Genomic DNA, 17459 nt, shown 5'->3' on the forward strand with positions numbered 1-17459 from the left:
GAGACTCCAGTGACCCCAGTCTTCAGTGATAAGGGAGTCAGAAGTTAGGTGTAGCTAAGGAACACTGAAGTGTGCGGGAATGAGGACCCACCTGTCCGTGAGGCATGTGAGAGGTCAGGAGATTGTCTAGGGCAGCCCTAAACCTGCTTGGTGGGGCTGTGTTGTTTTGGGAATTTAGAGGGGACATGGTAGTCACTGGGCTTCCCTGATGGCTCCAACAGTAAAGAACCTGCTTGCAATGCAGGAGATGCTGGAGACTCGGGTTCATTCCTGGGGTCAGGAAGATCCTCTGGAGGAGGAAATGGCAGCCCACTCCAGTATTCTTGCCTGGAGAGTCCCATGGACGGAGGAGCCTGGTGGGCTACAGTCCACGGAGTTGCAAAGAGTTGGATACGACTGAAGCAACTGAACATATGCATACACATGGTAGTCATTGCAGGTAAGTGGTTAAGACTAGGAAAGGGCCTGTGTCTGGCTGGCCCTAAGACCATGAGAAACTTCATGCTGTAGTTTGTAGCGAGAAGTGGATATGGATGTCATGCCTTGGCGTTTCAGAGGACAATCACCATAGTGATGGAGGTGGCCCTGAACAGCAGGTAGAAGCAGAAGAGCAGGGTGTCCATCATGTGGCTTAACTGCACCCACAGGCTGGCCAAGTGCTGCTTCTGAGTCTTGTTTTCCTGCTAGGTCCTTGCTGACCGAGGGAACCCATTTAGCTCTCTCTCTGGGACTTGGCACCTTCCCCACAAACTCCATGGGCTCCTTCACATCTACAGTGAGACAGAGACTCAGCTGTGGGCCACCAAGGTCACCTGGGGGATTGTGGGGAAGGAGGCAGGAGCAGAAAAGCAGAGGTGATGGAAGAGGAAGCCTGGGCAGTGCTGACTTCCCTCACCAGGCAGGTGATCAAGGCCCATGTTTTCCTTCTGAGGCACAGCGGGGCAGCATGTCCTTGGGCTGGTGCAGTGTAGAAGCAGGAAATGGAGCCAGCGAGGCATGGGTGGGGGCTGGGTGGTGGCCAAGTGCAGCAGGTAGGAGATGAAGATGGTCTCCAGCAGGCTGAGCACCATCAGGGACAGACACAGGGCAAAATAGACACCTGGAGGGAAGTTGGGCCTGCCTGAGGGCCAGAGGCACCAGCCAGGACTTCGTTCTTCTCTTCCAATCCCACCCTGGGAAGCACAGCCTCTTTTGCCCAGTATATCTCCCTTCCCTGAGCCAGTTCAGCCAGTCCCTCCCACCCTTCTCTTCTGAAGAGCTGGAGGGGCCATACTGATGAGGGGGGTGCCACTGGCAGGGAGTAAGTCATTCATCATGAGCAGGAAGACGTTGTAGCCCAGCAGAAGAGTTATCTTCAATGAGGCAAGGTTCTTCTTCTTATTATTATTATTTTATTTTAATTGTAGGCTAATTACTTTACAAGATTGCATTGGTTTTACCATACATTGACATGAATCCACCAGGGGTGTATACGTGTTCCCCATCCTGAACCCCCCTCCCACCTCCCTCCCCATCCCATCCCTCTGGGTCATCCCAGTGCACCAGCCCCGAGCACCCTGTATCATGCATTGAACCTGGACTGGTGATTTGTTTCACATATGATAATATACATGTTTCAATGCCGTTCTCCCAAATCATCCCACCCTCACCCTCTCCCACAGAGTCCAAAAGACTGTTCTATACATCTGTGTCTCTTTTGTTGTCTCGCATATAGGGTTATCGTTACCATCTTTCTAAATTCCATATATATGCATTAATATACTGTATTGGTGTTTTTCTTTCTGGCTTACTTCACTCTGTATAATAGGCTCATTTCATCCACCTCCTTAGAACTGATTCAAATGTATTCTTTTTAATGTCTGAGTAATATTCCATTGTGTATATGTACCACCAGCTTTCTTATCCATTCATCTGCTGATGGACATCTAGGTTGCTTCCATGTCCTGGCTTTTATAAACAGTGCTGTGATGAACATTGGGGGTACATGTGTCTCTTTCAATTCTGGTTTCCTCAGTGTATATGCCCAGCAGTGGGATTGCTGGATCATATGAAAGTTCAACATTCAGAAAACTAAGATCATGGCATCTGGTCCCATCACTTCATGGGAAATAGATGGGGAAACAGTGGAAACAGTGTCAGACTTTATTTTTTGGGGCTCTAAAATCACTGCAGATGGTGACTGCAGCCATGAAATTAAAAGACTCTTACTCCTTGGAAGGAAAGTTATGACCAACCTAGATAGCATATTCAAAAGCAGAGACATTATTTTGCCAACAAAGGTCTGTCTAGTCAAGGCTATGGTTTTTCCTGTGGTCGTGTATGGATGTGAGAGTTGGACTGTGAAGAAAGCTGAGTGCTGAAGAATTGATGCTTTTGAACTGTGGTGTTGGAGAAGACTCTTGAGAGTCCCTTGGACTGCAAGGAGGTCCAACCAGTCCATCCTAAAGGAGATCAGTCCTGGGTGTTCATTGGAAGGACTGATGCTAAAGCTGAAACTCCAATACTTTGGCCACCTCATGTGAAGAGTTGACTCATTGGAAAAGACCCTGATGCTGGGAGGGATTAGGGGCAGGAGGAGAAGGGGACGACCATGGATGAGATGGCTGGATGGCATCACTGACTCGATAGACGTGAGTTTGAGTGAACTCCAGGAGTTGGTGCTGGACAGGGAGGCCTGGTGTGCTGTGATTCTTGGGGTCACGAAGAGTTGGACACGACTGAGCGACTGAACTGAACTGATGGCAGTTCTATTTCCAGTTTTTAAGGAATCTCCACACTGTTCTCCATAGTGGCTGTACTAGTTTGCATTCCCACCAACAGTGTAAGAAGGTTCCCTTTTCTCCACACCCTCTCCAGCATTTATTGCTTGTAGACTTTTGGATAGCAGCCATTCTGACTGGCATGAAATGGTAACTTATTGTGGTTGAGGCAAGGTTCTTATTTCCTGCTGTCAGGAAAAAAAAGCTGAGGGTGTCAATGGTGACTGGAAAGCTACTGGGCACCAGGAGGTTTGAAATGAAGAGGCTGGGCCTGCACCTGTTGGCCATCTGGTGGGAAGGAGTGTGGAGAATGTGGCAAATAACTGATGCCAGAGCGCTCAGCTCTATATTTGCTTATTCATTCTTTGCTGATGTCCAGTTAGGCTGGTCATGGGTTGAGCTCTCTGGGTAATAGATGCATTGAATTGTGCCCTCTTCAGAAGTCCCACAAATTTCATTGTCTAATTTCCCCTTATGTCCCACTTTCTGGGAACACAATTATAGACTTTTGTGGGCAAATGGGCCCTTTAGACCATCGGACAGGACCATCCATTTTTATAAAAGTCCAGCTGCTCCTCCTGTCTTCAGGGCAGATGCCTTGAGGATCCTTCTTGAGGGTAGTTAGGGTAGAAAGTGGAATGAGGAGCAGGTGCTCAACTCCTTAGAATTATTTTTACATCCTAAAGGGCCTTAGATTAAGAGGAAAATCAAGAGCAACTCGGAAGTCAAACAGGGGCCCCTGGACTTACATAGGAAATGATTTGGTCGTATAGGTTGCTGTCCATCAACATCTTTGGGGTTGCCTTGCTGGTGTTCAGAAGCTCCCACTCCCCCTGGGTCTGAGTGACATTTCAAGGTATATCTGTTATCACCCACAATTCCTTGTCCAGGAGCATGCTGTCCACTGCAAGTAGGCCAGGGTTGCTCAGTCCAGAGTGTCCTCAAATCTCCTGCCCACAAGATTCAATTCCTCCCCCACTGAGCTTCTTCCACAGATTCTCCTCCCTGTCCTTTTAAAGTAGGCATCTAGGTTTTCTCAGAAGTGGGTCATAGGACCAGCAATTCATATACATGTGGGCTGCAGCATTAGGAGGGTTTTTTTTTTTTTGGTTGTTAGGGTCAAAATTATGGGAAGATTAGTTATGACTTAAACACGAGTCAAGAATTTTTGGAGGGACTTTCCTGGTGGTCTAGTGGTTAAGAATCCACTTGCCAATGCAGGGGACACAGGTTCTATCCCTGACATCCCCTGAATTGGCTAAGGGGAACTAAGATCCCACATGCCTTGGGGCAACTAAGCCTGTACCACAACTACTGAAGCCCATGTACCCTAGAGCCCACGCTCTGCAACTAGAGAGAAAGCCTGCGTGCAGCAACGAAGACCCAGTGCAGCCAAAAATAAGGTAATAAAATAAATAAAAAGAATTTTGGGAGTCTTTCCTATTTTTCTTCTCAGTTCCCCAATTCTATGTGTTGTTTCAGTGGAATAAGTCTTGAACAGCTCAGTGTTTTTATAATTCCATGCATGCCAGTTATAATGATTTATTTGTCTGATTCTGCCATAGGACACATGGTAGCTTCAGTTACATTAATTACTGGTTAAAGTATATTGGCTGTTAATGTTAACAGGCTTGAGCTAAAAATTATACACGTGCAGCAGGTCAGGGTCAGGTTAGACTCATTTGGTGGAAGGGCTATCTAAGGTAAAGCAGTAGTTTTTGTTTATTTTTTAAACTTTATTGAGAAATTAAAGCTGTAGTTCTTAATCCTGTCTGCACATTAGTGTCACCTGGGAAGATAGAAAGAAATCACAGTAGTAGAACCCCATTTGGAACAGTTACTTGGAATTTCTGGGGTAATGCATAGTTATTGGTATTTTTAAAAAGCTTCAGTGGGCAGCCAGAGTTGAGAAGCACTGATCTAAAACCTTCCTAAATAATGCCTGCATCACTGATGCATCTTCCTCTGAACCCTAAATGGCTGCCACAACGTGTCTCACTCACCTGTGTAGAGGAGGGAACTGACAGTGAGCATGCAGGTCTGTTGGTCAAAAGGAAAGTAGGTGGGTTATAGGTGCTGGTCACCTTCCTTGGCCTGTGGTACTATAATTCGACCTTGGCTGCTGAGATATGTAGTGAGACCTGGAGGTACCTGATCCACATCCACACAGCTCATGAGAGGCAGAGAGAGATAGGTGCTGTGGGTGCCTTCATCAGCTTGTGTCTCCCTCCCTTCCCGGGTCTTCTATTGTGCTCACTCTTGGGGCTATTTCTCTAAGGTCACTCTCTCTCGTCTCTTCTGCTCATAGTGTTTTGTGAGAGTCAACTCATTGAGGCTGTACCCTGATCTGAATCTGCTGGTGTCCCTGTGCCCTGCACTGACCCTTGGTTGCTCTTTTCAGATGGGCTTTATGCTGGCTTTCCCTGACCCGGATATGCACTATTCCACGATGCTGATATCTGGAAGCCACAGGTTCTCAGCTGATACAGTGAGTCTGTTGTTGCTGATGCACTCTACTGTGTTCTAGCTAATGAGAGGCTTGTCCCACCTACAGCCAGGTCAGTAGAAGCAGAGGTGAGTGATGGTGGAGCCACTCCAGCCCTTCCCTTTCTTCTCTTTCTTTTTGGCCATACTAAATGGCAGGCAAAACTTTCCCATATCAGGGATCAAACCCGTGTCCCTTGCAGTGGAAGAACAGTCTTAACCACTGGACCACCAGGGAAGTAGTCTTTAAACTCTGATCCTCTTCCTCCCACTGGGGTCCCTAATGACCACACCCTATCTCCCCTACTTTGTTAGCCAAGTATCATCGGCAATGGAGAAGGAAATGATCACCCACTCCAGTATTCTTGCCTAGGGAATCCCAGGGACGGAGGAGCCTGGTGGGCTGCCGCCTATGGGGTTGCACAGAGTCGGACATGACTGAAGTGACTTAGCAGCAGCAGCATTGGCAAAGTACCCCTTAATGGCCTTTTTTATAGGCAGACATTAAATACAGCCTAAAACCACTTGGACCCAGGGTTGTACCAGTGCATTGGTCTGCAACCACTTGGCCATTTTCTTGGGTTACCAATTCTATCTTTCTAAGCTGCCCAGGGAGATTTGTGTCCCCTGGACCAGTTCTAGATGGACTTGTTTGGTCCAAGAAAGATTTATACATTGGGTAGAGGTCCGGAAAACCTTTAAGTCACTCTTAAAATTTAAACTTATAATTGGTAGTGGGAAAGGGGAAGAGTTGATCTGCTTTACCGTAGTAATCCACAGGAATGATGTCAGGAGCTGGAGCTGTGCATCCTGGCAAAGAAATTCCCATCCAGGCTTATTAGTACAAAAAGATTTGGCCCCTGCCCACTACATATTCTTATAAATATTTACTAATTTATTGGAGCAGGCATCATTTTAGATGCTAACCTATCTTTTCCTTATTGTCTCCCCTTGTATCTAGGAACAATTCAGGTTTGTTTGGTTTTTTTAAAGAAAGGTCTTAATTTTGTTTTTGTTTTTTTATTTTTATTTTTTCAGTTAGAGGATAATTGCTTTACAATATTGTGTTAGTTTCTGCCATACATCAACATGAATCTTCCACAGGTATACATATGTCCCCTCCCTCTTGAACCTCCTTCCCACCTCCCACCACATCCCATCCCTCTAGGTTGTCACAGAGCATTGGGTTTGAGTCCCTGTACCATATAGCATATTCCCATTGGCTATCTGTTTTACACATGGTAATGTATGTGTTTCAATGTTAATCTCTCAATTCATCCCTTCCTCTCCTTTCCCCACTGTTTCCACAAGTTTGTTCTCTCTGTCTGTGTCTCCTTTGCTGCCCTGCAAATAGTTTCATCAGTACCATCTTTCTAGATTCCATGTATATGTGTTAATATATTATATTTGTTTTTCTCTTTCTGACTTACTTCACTCTGTGTAATAAGCTCTTGGTTCATCTGCTTCATTAGAACTGACTCAAATGCATTCCTTTTTATTCCTTTTACAACTTCTTTATCCATTCATCTGTTGATGGACATCTGTGTTGCTTCCATCTCCTAGTTATTGTAAATAGTGCTGCAATGAACATCAGTTCAGGTTTTAATTGGCATAAAGATCACTTCTTTCTGGAACCTTCCAGAAAGGTCAGGACTCTAGGATAAATCCTTTCTGAAAAAAATGTCACTGCAGCCTTCTTCTCTGTGTCTCCCCATCCCATAGGAAAACCTTCTAATTAGCCCAGAATCCATTCAGAGTACCTGTTGCTCACCACTAGACCAATACAATGTTGGGCTCAGAGGGCAGAGGATTATTATCCCCTGTTAGAAGCAACAGAAAGTGGGGACCAGGTCTCATCACTTCCAGGATGGCAGACAGATGAAAGATATGCTGACTTGAGTGGAAGTGCTGACCTTGGTAGCTGGACAGACCTTTAAGTCAAACAATGCTTGGAAGGCAGCAGAATCTACCCTATGCTGGTCAAATCCTGAGCAACTGATGATGAAAATGTTGCTCTTCCTGTAGCAAGCAGAGACCCTGTGAGAGAGAGCCTCTGTTACTAGGATGGGAGCCTCTCTGCAGAGAGAGAAAACAGAGGACTCACTGGGAGGAGTGGGTAAGCCCTCCTCCTTCTTGGGCCAAGACTTCTTAAGGTCAAAATCCTTCCTGCCAGGGCTGGAGAGGATGGGCTGGTCTGGTAGGCAAATGGTGGAAATGGATGTGGTGAGCTGAGTTAGTACCTATTCTCATTCTCATTGTTCATCCTTATGCAAAATCTGCCCAAATCTGTATGCAAACTCATCCTTGATGTAATGGCAGCCACTTCAAGAAGACCTGTGATGCACCCATCATAAGTGTCTTGGATGTACCTACTAGCACCACCTAGCACTGCTCTTGGACTTGTAGTCAAGGTCACTTATAAATCTGCTCTAATGATTTCTCATCCTCATTTTCAGGGACTTCTGTTTACCTAAAACAGTTAATTTATCAAGAAGATAAGATAGATAAACAACTGCGCTTACTTACTAGGCAGATACGGGAAACATGAAGTAGGTATTCTGAATGTGTGGTTATTTTGGTGCTTTAGCTTATTTTGCCCTTCTCAGATTTAGTGATCTCAGATAGCTTAGGACTTATTTCTAGCACTGGGATCATTAGGTCATATCACTGGGCCAATCGTATAGTAAGCCCTATGTGGATCTTTGCTCTTGGCCATGGCCAGGGAGCTATTTGGGTAGTACCTGAGCAGAATCTTTGCTCCATTTCCTTTTTTTTTTTTAATCTTTTTTTCCTGCCTTCTCCTCTCTTTCTCCATCTCTTTCCATAATATTTAAGGTACATACCCAGACTGGGAACAAATATTTCCCCGTGGAGGCAAAGCATCTGTTTTCTTCTACCTCAGATTGATTCCTATCCTCCCTTGATATCTTACTTACTCTTTCAGGGCTACTCTTATCATAGACATCATATCAAAGGAGGTAGGGAGGTTAGGATGAAGGTATGGTGAAAAGGGCACTGGAGGACAAGAAAAGGCAGATTTGGAAAGGTAGTGAAATGAGATCCCTATGCAGGCAGGAAGTGAGGAGAGCTCTGTGTCCTGAGCAGTGGAATGTCTTTCTATCTGTCACCAAAAGGAAATCAAGACACTGACATTATGGAAGAAATATTTAACTTGTTAATTCTAATGTCCTTCACGTGCTAGAAGAAAGTTCCTATATATCCTTCAGAACCACACTCTGGTCTTCTCTGTTCTTGCCCCATCTTACCTTGAAGCAGAAGGTTGACAGTGAGACAGAGGAGGAATCCCCCCACAGCGGGCCACCCTCCTTCCATCCTCTTCTTCTGGACTCTCCTCTGGGGACTTGCCAGTAGCCCCCAAACCCTGGAGCTTAAAGGGGCTCCAACCATACCTTGGTTCCTGGTTTTGAATACTGCTCATGACAGCTGATCACTCCCTGGTGAGAGACTATGGCCAGAGAGGTCACAGCAGTTTCCTGCTTTGCCCCTGTCCATGAATGCCTTCTGAGCTCCAGACAGGGAGGAAGTTGGGCCAAGACTAAGGGAAAAGTATCCTGTTTGGCAGCTCTGTACTGAGCTCAATAACAAAATAACTCACTTTAATTAGAGAGGGTGGACTGGCGAAATAAGAATTATTACTTTTCTAAAGCCAGGGAATCTGCAGATTTGGAAAGGTGACAATATTTAGTGATTTGGTTACATATATATTAAGAATAATTGTAAATACAAATTATAAATCTTTATTCATAGCTTCATTATCTATTGTTTATATTTTTCCAACATCCCCTAGCTAGATTTCCTCTTTCCAGTCTTTCTGCCTCCCTGATTTGTTCTCCCCCAGACTGATGTTTTCTATACAGGTTTTAATCTAGGTATTGATTCCATGATAATAGATGTCACAAAACTAAGTTAACAGATCTGTTTTTAACATTCTTGTGTTGTCAATAGTGATACACATTATCATAAACCAGTAAACTCAGCTACCATCAATATTAACGGCCTGTGTCAATGTTATGTCTTATTTCACATCTTTATACAAAATACAAATAACCAAATGAGTGAATTGGAACATTGTTATATTAAGTATCTTAAGTCACATTTCCAGAAAGACTTGAAAATGTTTTCTTGCAGAAGGGATGAAGAGTCAGACCTAGAATACAAAAGAAACTTTGTTCAGAATGTAAGATCATGATAGTCCAAAATAGAAACCGCTAAGGAAGGCAGGACTGACTTGGGGGCCCAAATTTGGAAAATATAGAACAGAAGGCTGCAATGTCTTTTGTTTAAAGTTTGAAATGTCTGTAGTCTTTCAGTCCTACCAGCTCTGTAAGTCATTGCTTCCCTTCTTTGGAAACTTGGCCAAGGGATTGGGCCATCATGTCATATAGGACCAAAGTGCTACTGTGTCTGTGTCTACATGGACACACTCATAGCCTACCTGAGTTCCACAGGTAGGCTATACTCACAGGCCCTGGATCTAGGAAAGGAGGGTTAACTTCAAGCCTTGCTGCAAGTGGCTGAAGATAGTTGATATATACCTTGTTTTTAATAAAGTTGGCTGAAAAATGGGACCTAAGTTCTGATTGTACTCAGTAGACATAGCTGTCAGGAGATGGAGGTGATAGAGGCAGGAGAAATAAAGCACTGAGGCACAGGCTTGCTTCCAACCTAGAGAATCAGAGTTTCAACTCTGGGATCTGGAGATCTCAGGGGCTATTATTACTCCTGCGGCTGCTGTTGCTGCGGGTGATAACTAACATATTGAGTACTTTATTGTATGCCAGGCACTGTATTAGGTTGATGCAAATGTAACTGTGGTTTTGGACCGTTAATTTTATTTTATTTTATTTATTTATTTATTTATTTATTTATTTATTTGGACCGTTAATTTTAAATCATTATAACTAGGCTCAAACACATCTTTATTAATCAAATTAGGAACCATTACAATCAACACATTTTTGCCAATGAGAAATCTTTGTTTATTCCTGTAGCATAAAAATCCATGTTTCTGGATTCAGTGAACTCTTAGAAAGCATTTTCTGCCTCCTACTGGTTATGGAAGTGTTTTCCCTGCAAAAAGTTGTTAAGATGCTTGAAGATCTGGTAATTGGTTGGCAAGAGGTCAGGTGAGTATGGTGGATGAGGCCAAACTTTGTAGCCCAATTCAGTCAACTTTTGAAATGTTGGCTGTGCAACGTGCAGTTGGGCATTATTGTGGGGAACTGGGCCCTTTCTGTTGGCCAGTGCTGGCTGCAGGTGTTGCAGTTTTTGGTGCCTCTCATCGATTTGCTGAGCTCACTTCTCAGATGTAATGGTTTCGCAGGATTCGGAAAGCTGTAGTGGATCAGACCGGCAGCAGACCACCGAACAGTGACCACGGCCCTTTTGTTGGTGCAAGTTTGGCTTTGGGAATTGTTCCGGAGCTTCTTCTCAGTCCAGCCACTGAGCTCGTCGTTGCCAGTTGTCATATAACATCCACTTTTCATCGCATGTCACAATCCAGTCAAGAAAGGGTTCATTGTTGTCACGTACAATAAGAGAAGACAACACTTCAAAATGACGATTGTTTTGATTTCTAGTCAGCTCATGAGACACCCACTTATCAAGTTTTTTAACCTTTCCAATTTGCTTCAAGCGCCGAATGACCATAGAATGGTCGACGTGGAGTTCTTCAGCAGCTTCTTGTGTCTCAGTCCTTTATGTGTAAGAGGATCAGCTTTGATGATCCTCTCACTTGGTTGCTGTCAACTTCCAGGGGCCATTCACTGTGCTCCTCGCCTTCAAGGCTCTGGTCTCCCTTGCAAAACCTCCTGAACCGCCACTGCACTGTATGTTCGTTAGCAGTTTCTGGGCCAAATGCATGGCTGATGTTGCAGGTTGTCTCTGCTGCTTCACAACCTGTCTTGAACTCAGATAAGAAAATCACTCAAATTTGCTTTTAGTCTAACGTCATCTCCCTAGTCTAAAATAAATGTAAAATAAACAGTAAGTAATAAGTCACTAGCAAAGAAACATAAAGTGAGAAATGCACATTAAAATGATGCATAACATAGCCACATTTATTTAAGAATGTATTCCAGTATCAAACAGCCAAGTTCAACAGTGCAATTACTTTTGCACCTACCTAATATGTCTAGTTTTATGTCATCCCCCAACATTCCTACAGTGCAGATACTGGTAGGAGTATGTGGAAAAAAAGAAATGGAGCCAGGTAAATAGAGAGATGGCAATGGGATCTTGTACTTTCTGATCATATTTTCGAACATAATAAACACACGAGGAAAATATAAATTTAGTTATTAACCACAAGAATTGAACACCTACAATCTATTGATCATCTTTTATAAAAATACCTAAAATGATGAACTAGAGAACATTTTCAAATAAAGCAATAAAAATGATAGTACTTAAAATAACCAGGGTTTCAGGTTTTCTAGTGCTTATGGTTTATAACAAGCCGTATAAGAATCACATAGTTTTTCATCATGAACACTGAGTCTCTTTCTACCTTCAGAATTCTTTACTTGTAAAAGGTGCTTTTCACGTTGGCCAGTCCTTCATCTCAGACAAATTATTAAGCACCTGGAATTCTTGTCTAGGAGAAATACTGGCTTAGGTTAGCTCTCAGAGTTCATGCTAGCATGGAGTTCCTTGTTACCAATGTGGTTTGGATACCCGTCCTGCATATGCCTGCCTCCTCCTTTCCTTCTCCAATAGGCTCTCAGATGGGGGAAGGTAGCCATATTTAAACAGAACTTCAGTAGCTAGATTGTCATTTTCTGAGGCCACTAGAAATAGCTGTCTCCAACATTCTCTGGAATATCCTGGGAAGTCTTTAAGACTCTCATTTTAGCTCTGATACATGTCTCTCCTAAGCCAAGCTGTGGGCTTTGTTGGTCACTCATGACTAGGAGATGGTTCAGAAACTCAGCTGATTCAGGGGTCATTGTGGGAGGGTGAGGACTTCCTCCACTCTCAGCTTTCTCTGGGCATCTTTGGAATCTCCATCTTGGGTTCAGTATCTTTAGAATTCCTGAGCACTCAGCCATGGCCCCTAAAAAAGAGGCCCTGAATTTAGGCTTTAGCTGCTTCCTTGGACAAGTCTAAGGCCCGTTAGGATTCCTGTTTGGGTTGTAGTCCTGGATCTGTTGGAGGATACCATCAATTTAAGGTGTGGGTGTTTCTAGAAATCCTTGCATTCGCCTGGGGTTTCCTAAACTTGAGTTGCAGCTTAGCAATGGGCATCCTCACCTGGAAAAGCATTTTTGTCATCCTCTAGCTGCCTCTTGTTTTGGAGGATGACCTCATACAGCACAATCCAGCCTTGAGGAGGATAGAATGCCAAGGTGAAGAATCTCTCTGGAAACTGTATAGCACCATCAAAGCTCCCGGGCTTCACACCTAGTGGTGTCACTCCTAGTCTGGCTTTTTCTAAATTATCCTCCACTGTGTAGGTTGTGTAATTTGAAATGCAGAGCTGACCATATCTTTCTTATACTTGAAATCTTTCAGTAGCTCCCATTGTCTGTAGCAGTTATGTTAAGATTGCTGAGTCTGAAAATTCGTATTTTCAACAAGTTTCCCAGGTGCTGCTGTGGCTACTCCTCCTGGGACCACACTTAGAAAACTGACCTATAGGATGAAATCTCCCTCCTTAGCATGATGTAAAGAACTCCCTGACTTAGGTCCCACCTATCCTTCCATCATGTGCCCTTGGATTTTATGTTACAAAAGACTTGTTCTTATCTTTAATATGTATCAGAATTACTTAATGTGCTTTACCCTTACCACTCTGGCCCTAAATCAGAATGATAGCCCCGAATCAGAATACACAGCCTTGACGTATTCCTTTCCCAATTTGGAACCAGTCTGTTGTTCCACGTCCAGTTCTCTCACTTTCATCAAGAGGCTCTTTAGGTCTTCTTCACTTTTTGCCATAAGAGTGGTGTCATCTGCATATCAGAGGTTATTGATATTTCTCCTGGTAATCTTGATTCCAGCTTGTGATTCATCCAGCCCAGCATTTCTCATGATGTACTCTGCATAGAAGTTAAATAAGCAGGGTGACAATATACAGCCCTGACATACTCCTTTTCCTATTTGGAACCAGTCTATTGTTCCATGTCCAGTTCTAACTGTTGCTTCCTGACCTGCATACAGATTTCTCAAGAGGCAGGTCAGGTGGTCTGTATTCCCATCTCTTTCAGAATTTTCCACAGTTTGTTGTGATCCACAGTCAAAGGCTTTGGCATAGTCAATAAAGCAGAAGTAGATGTTTTTCTGGAACTCTCTTGCTTTTTCCATGATCCAGTGGATGTTGGCAATTTGATCTCTGGTGACTTTTCTAAAACCAGCTTGAACATCTGGAAATTCATAGTTCACATATTGCTGAAGCCTGGCTTGGAGAATTTTGAGCATTACTTTACTAGCGTGTGAGATGAGTGCAATTGTGCAGAAGTTCGAGCATTCTTTGGCATTGCCTTTCTTAGGGATTGGAATGAAAACTGACCTTTTCCAGTCCTGTGGCCATTGCTGAGTTTTCCAAATTTGCTGGCATAATGAATGCAGCACTTTCACAACATCATCTTTTAGGATTTGAAAGAGCTCAACTGGATTTCCATCACCTCCACTAGCTTTGTTCATAGTGATGCTTTCTAAGACCTACTTGACTTCACATTCCAGGATGTCTGGCTCTAGGTGAATGATCACACCATTGTGATTATCTGGGTCGTGAAGATCTTTTTTGTATAGTTCTTCTGTGTATTCTTGCCACCTCTTCTTAATATCTTCTGCTTCTGTTAGGTCCATACCATTTCTGTCCTTTATTGAACCCATCTTTGCATGAAATGTTCCCTTGGTAACTCTAATTTTCTTGAAGAGATCTCTAGTCTTTCCCATTCTATAGTTTTCCTCTTATTTATTTGCATTGATCACTGAGGAAGGCTTTCTTATCTCTCCTTGCTATTCTTTGGAATTCTGCATTCAAATGGGTATATCAACTCATACAACTCAATATCAAAAAACCAAACAACCTGATTTAAAAATGGACAGAAGACCTGAGTAGACATTTTTCCAAAGATATACAGATGGCTAACAGGCATGAAAAGATGTTCAATAAATGTGAGTTAATTATCTGGCCTGGCAGTGCCCCATGAATGGGGACAGAGACACAGGCACCTTTGGCAGATGTAAGAAAGGTGTTTGGACTCCTCATGGGAGTCCTGAGGCCATATCAGAGAAGTTACCTAATGTTCCCGTGATGTAGCTGAGGAGGGGCCTCCACCTTGGGTGCAGTTTGGTGGAGCTGGAGGTTGGCAGAACACCCTGGAGAAGGGAGTTGCAGCAGTCTGCTGCAGGTAGGCTCCAAAGGGCTGGAGCCAGGGCCTGGCTTTTTATTTTTGACTGCCTCCTCAAAGTTTCTAATGAAAGCGACACTCAGAATGGCCTAGCGGGAGCTACCATTTATTGAGTTTGTGCTATGTGCCCTATAATGTGTTATGTACTTTACTTAGTGTTCATATCCTCACAACTGCTTTGAAAGTTTAGCACCATTACTCCCAGTTTTACAGATTAAAAAACTGAAATACAGAGAGGTAGAAAAATCTAAATCTTGCTCAGTGTCCATCTAGGTGAAAATCAGTGGAATCCAGATTCAAACCCAGATTAGTCTAGTTCCATTGTTCTTTCCTTATTCTTTTCATTACTCCATAGCTGGGAAGTCTCATGGACTAGATTATTAGGCCTCTAGGTTTTCAAATATGAAATCACTTGGCCTAGACAATGTTTGGCTCCAGAGGCAGACGGTAGGGACAGGAGCTGTCGTTTTGCAAGTCATATACCAACACCTTTGTTAGTCATTCAATCATGTCCAACTCTTTGTGACACCATGGACTGTAGCTCGCCAGGCTCCTCTGTCCATGGAATTCTCCAGGCAAGAATACTGGAATGACTAGCCATTTCCTTCTCAAGGGTATCTTCCCAACCCAGGGATTGAACCTGTGTCTCCTACATTACAGGCAGATTCTTTACTGTCTGTGCCACCAGGGAAGCCCTACCAGTATCTTTAACCTTAGCATATCCAAAGGGGGATCATGTTGCATGGCTCTCTGATGGCCCCATTCATCTGGGGCCCTTTAGAGACCAGATTTGGGATTATAACTGTAACCTGGCAAGAGCAGAATTGGCTGGTAGGAGGGGAAGTGAGGGCCGCTGTTTTGCAGCCCTGATGGATGGTAATCACATACAGAGGCAATTGGCCAGGGCTAAGGATCCAGGAGTATGGAGGCAGCCAAAACATCCAAACTACAGGGTGAGTCACTAGCTGAAGTCAGGTTGGCTACAATGCCTGGAACAGAAAAAGGGAGGGTTCTGGGACCCCTCAGAGGCAACTGGGAAAAGAGCCCAGGATGACTACTCACCTGTGGCTGCCACTTTACAGGCCTGAACAGTCTTGAAATGTGATAACCCATATTTATCACTTCATATTTCTCCACTTCATTTTTCTCATCTGAAAACAGGGAATTGTGCTTGAAAGTCTATAATTCTTTTCATCTAGTGTCTCCTACTTCAAAGTTGATTTTGCACTCTAGGTGTCAGTCTGCATGATGAAAGGATGCTCTCTAGTATCATATTGGACTTTCTAGCTTCTGTAAGGCTATAAATGCTTTTTTTTAATCCATATTAAAAAAAAATAATTTAATCTGTGTTATTGGCTCCATTTCACAAATGAAGAAATTTAAACTTGGAAGACTAAGCCACCCATGCACTTAATGAAATCAGATTAGAACCCTGGGCTGCCAGATTCCAAAGTCTCTATGCTATACTGTCTTTTTCCCTACTATATAGAAGAGCCAGTGCCAATGAATGATCAAATAAGAGAGTTTATCAAAGGGAGAATCACAGATTGGAAAGGAGGGAAAGGATAGGCTTGAAATGAAGTCTGTGACTTCGTATCCTAGAATGGGTCTTCAGGAAGAAGAGAGAGGCAGAGACAGTAATGAGATAATATACTTGAATGTTGGGTTAATATGGAACCCCCAAAATGTGGAAAACATGGTGAAATGCAGCTTATAATGGTTTAGAGAAAAAGAAAGTGAAAAAAATATGTGCATGATCCACAGGGTAGCAGATGAGTGGACAGGTGAGGAGTTGTTGGCAGAAATAGGCCTTCAAATGCAAGGTGGCCCAGGCAGGACAAGTTGCCTGTCAGCAGGTTTTCCTATAGAGGTCATAAACTATCTTTCAAAGCCTTTCAGAGTTGCCCATAACAAGAGGAAAGTCATTAGCCCAGAGGGTGCTTATCATATGATTCTGTTATTGATGGGACAGAGAAACAGCTACCACATTTGTTAATGTTCTGGGAGCTCTGTGATCTCAAAGTTTCTGTCTGATTATCCATTGTGTGCTAAGATAATGTGTTCAGATTTTGATTTTGAAAGAAATAAAATCACTATAATTGCATCATACCTTCTCTTACTGAAAGGTGATATGACATCTTAATCCATATGTCAAAAAAGATAAAGTGCATATTTTCTATTCAGATGGAACATAAAGTTATGTAATGGAAAAAAATGTGAAGAAAATAAGTAGAGAAATATGTACCATGAAGATAGGTGGAAAAACCAAAATGATGCAAGTGGATCTGACGTAATTTCTGAATCTCTTGAAATCTGGGTAAGTGAGCTACTCTGCAAAGTCAAGTATGAATCTCCATGTGAGGTGACTGTCTCAGGATAGGGCACAAGAGTGGAACATCCCAAAGTATCTGGCAATGGACATCAGCAGCAAAAAGCTAAATCTGTAGAGAATATAAAGGGAAGAGGGATTGCCCAGATCAGATTTGGGGAAATATGTGCTTCAGAAAGCAGTGGAGGAAGTACATAGTGAACTTGGGTGTTATGTGGGTGGGGGAGGGAGGGGTGAGCAGTCAAAAAGACTGAGGGAGGGAGTAAAAGGAAATTGAAAAGCAGGTTTGTCTTAGGGACCTTTATCAGGGACTTCCTCTTCCTGGTTTTAAAAATATGTATTTTATTCATTATTTATTTGGCTGCACCAGGTCTTCATTGAGGCACGTGGGATCTTTCAGTCACATCATGCGAGTTCTTAGTCATTGAACTACACGGAAGCCCCACTTTTCCTGTTTTAATTCTCCTATAGTGTTAGCTGATGAAGACTTTCAGTGTGTTGAAGTCTCAA

General features: G+C 43.3%; 1 pseudogene; it reads right to left on the bottom strand.

The window, feature by feature from the left end:
• Nucleotides 1-453: 453 nt before the first annotated feature.
• On the bottom strand, nucleotides 454-10750 carry LOC114111510 (5-hydroxytryptamine receptor 3C-like; annotated as a pseudogene).
• Between the last annotated feature and the right edge of the window lie 6709 nt (nucleotides 10751-17459).

This window comes from Ovis aries, chromosome 1, assembly GCF_016772045.2.
Source record: "Ovis aries strain OAR_USU_Benz2616 breed Rambouillet chromosome 1, ARS-UI_Ramb_v3.0, whole genome shotgun sequence".
NCBI classification, from domain to species: domain Eukaryota; kingdom Metazoa; phylum Chordata; class Mammalia; order Artiodactyla; family Bovidae; genus Ovis; species Ovis aries.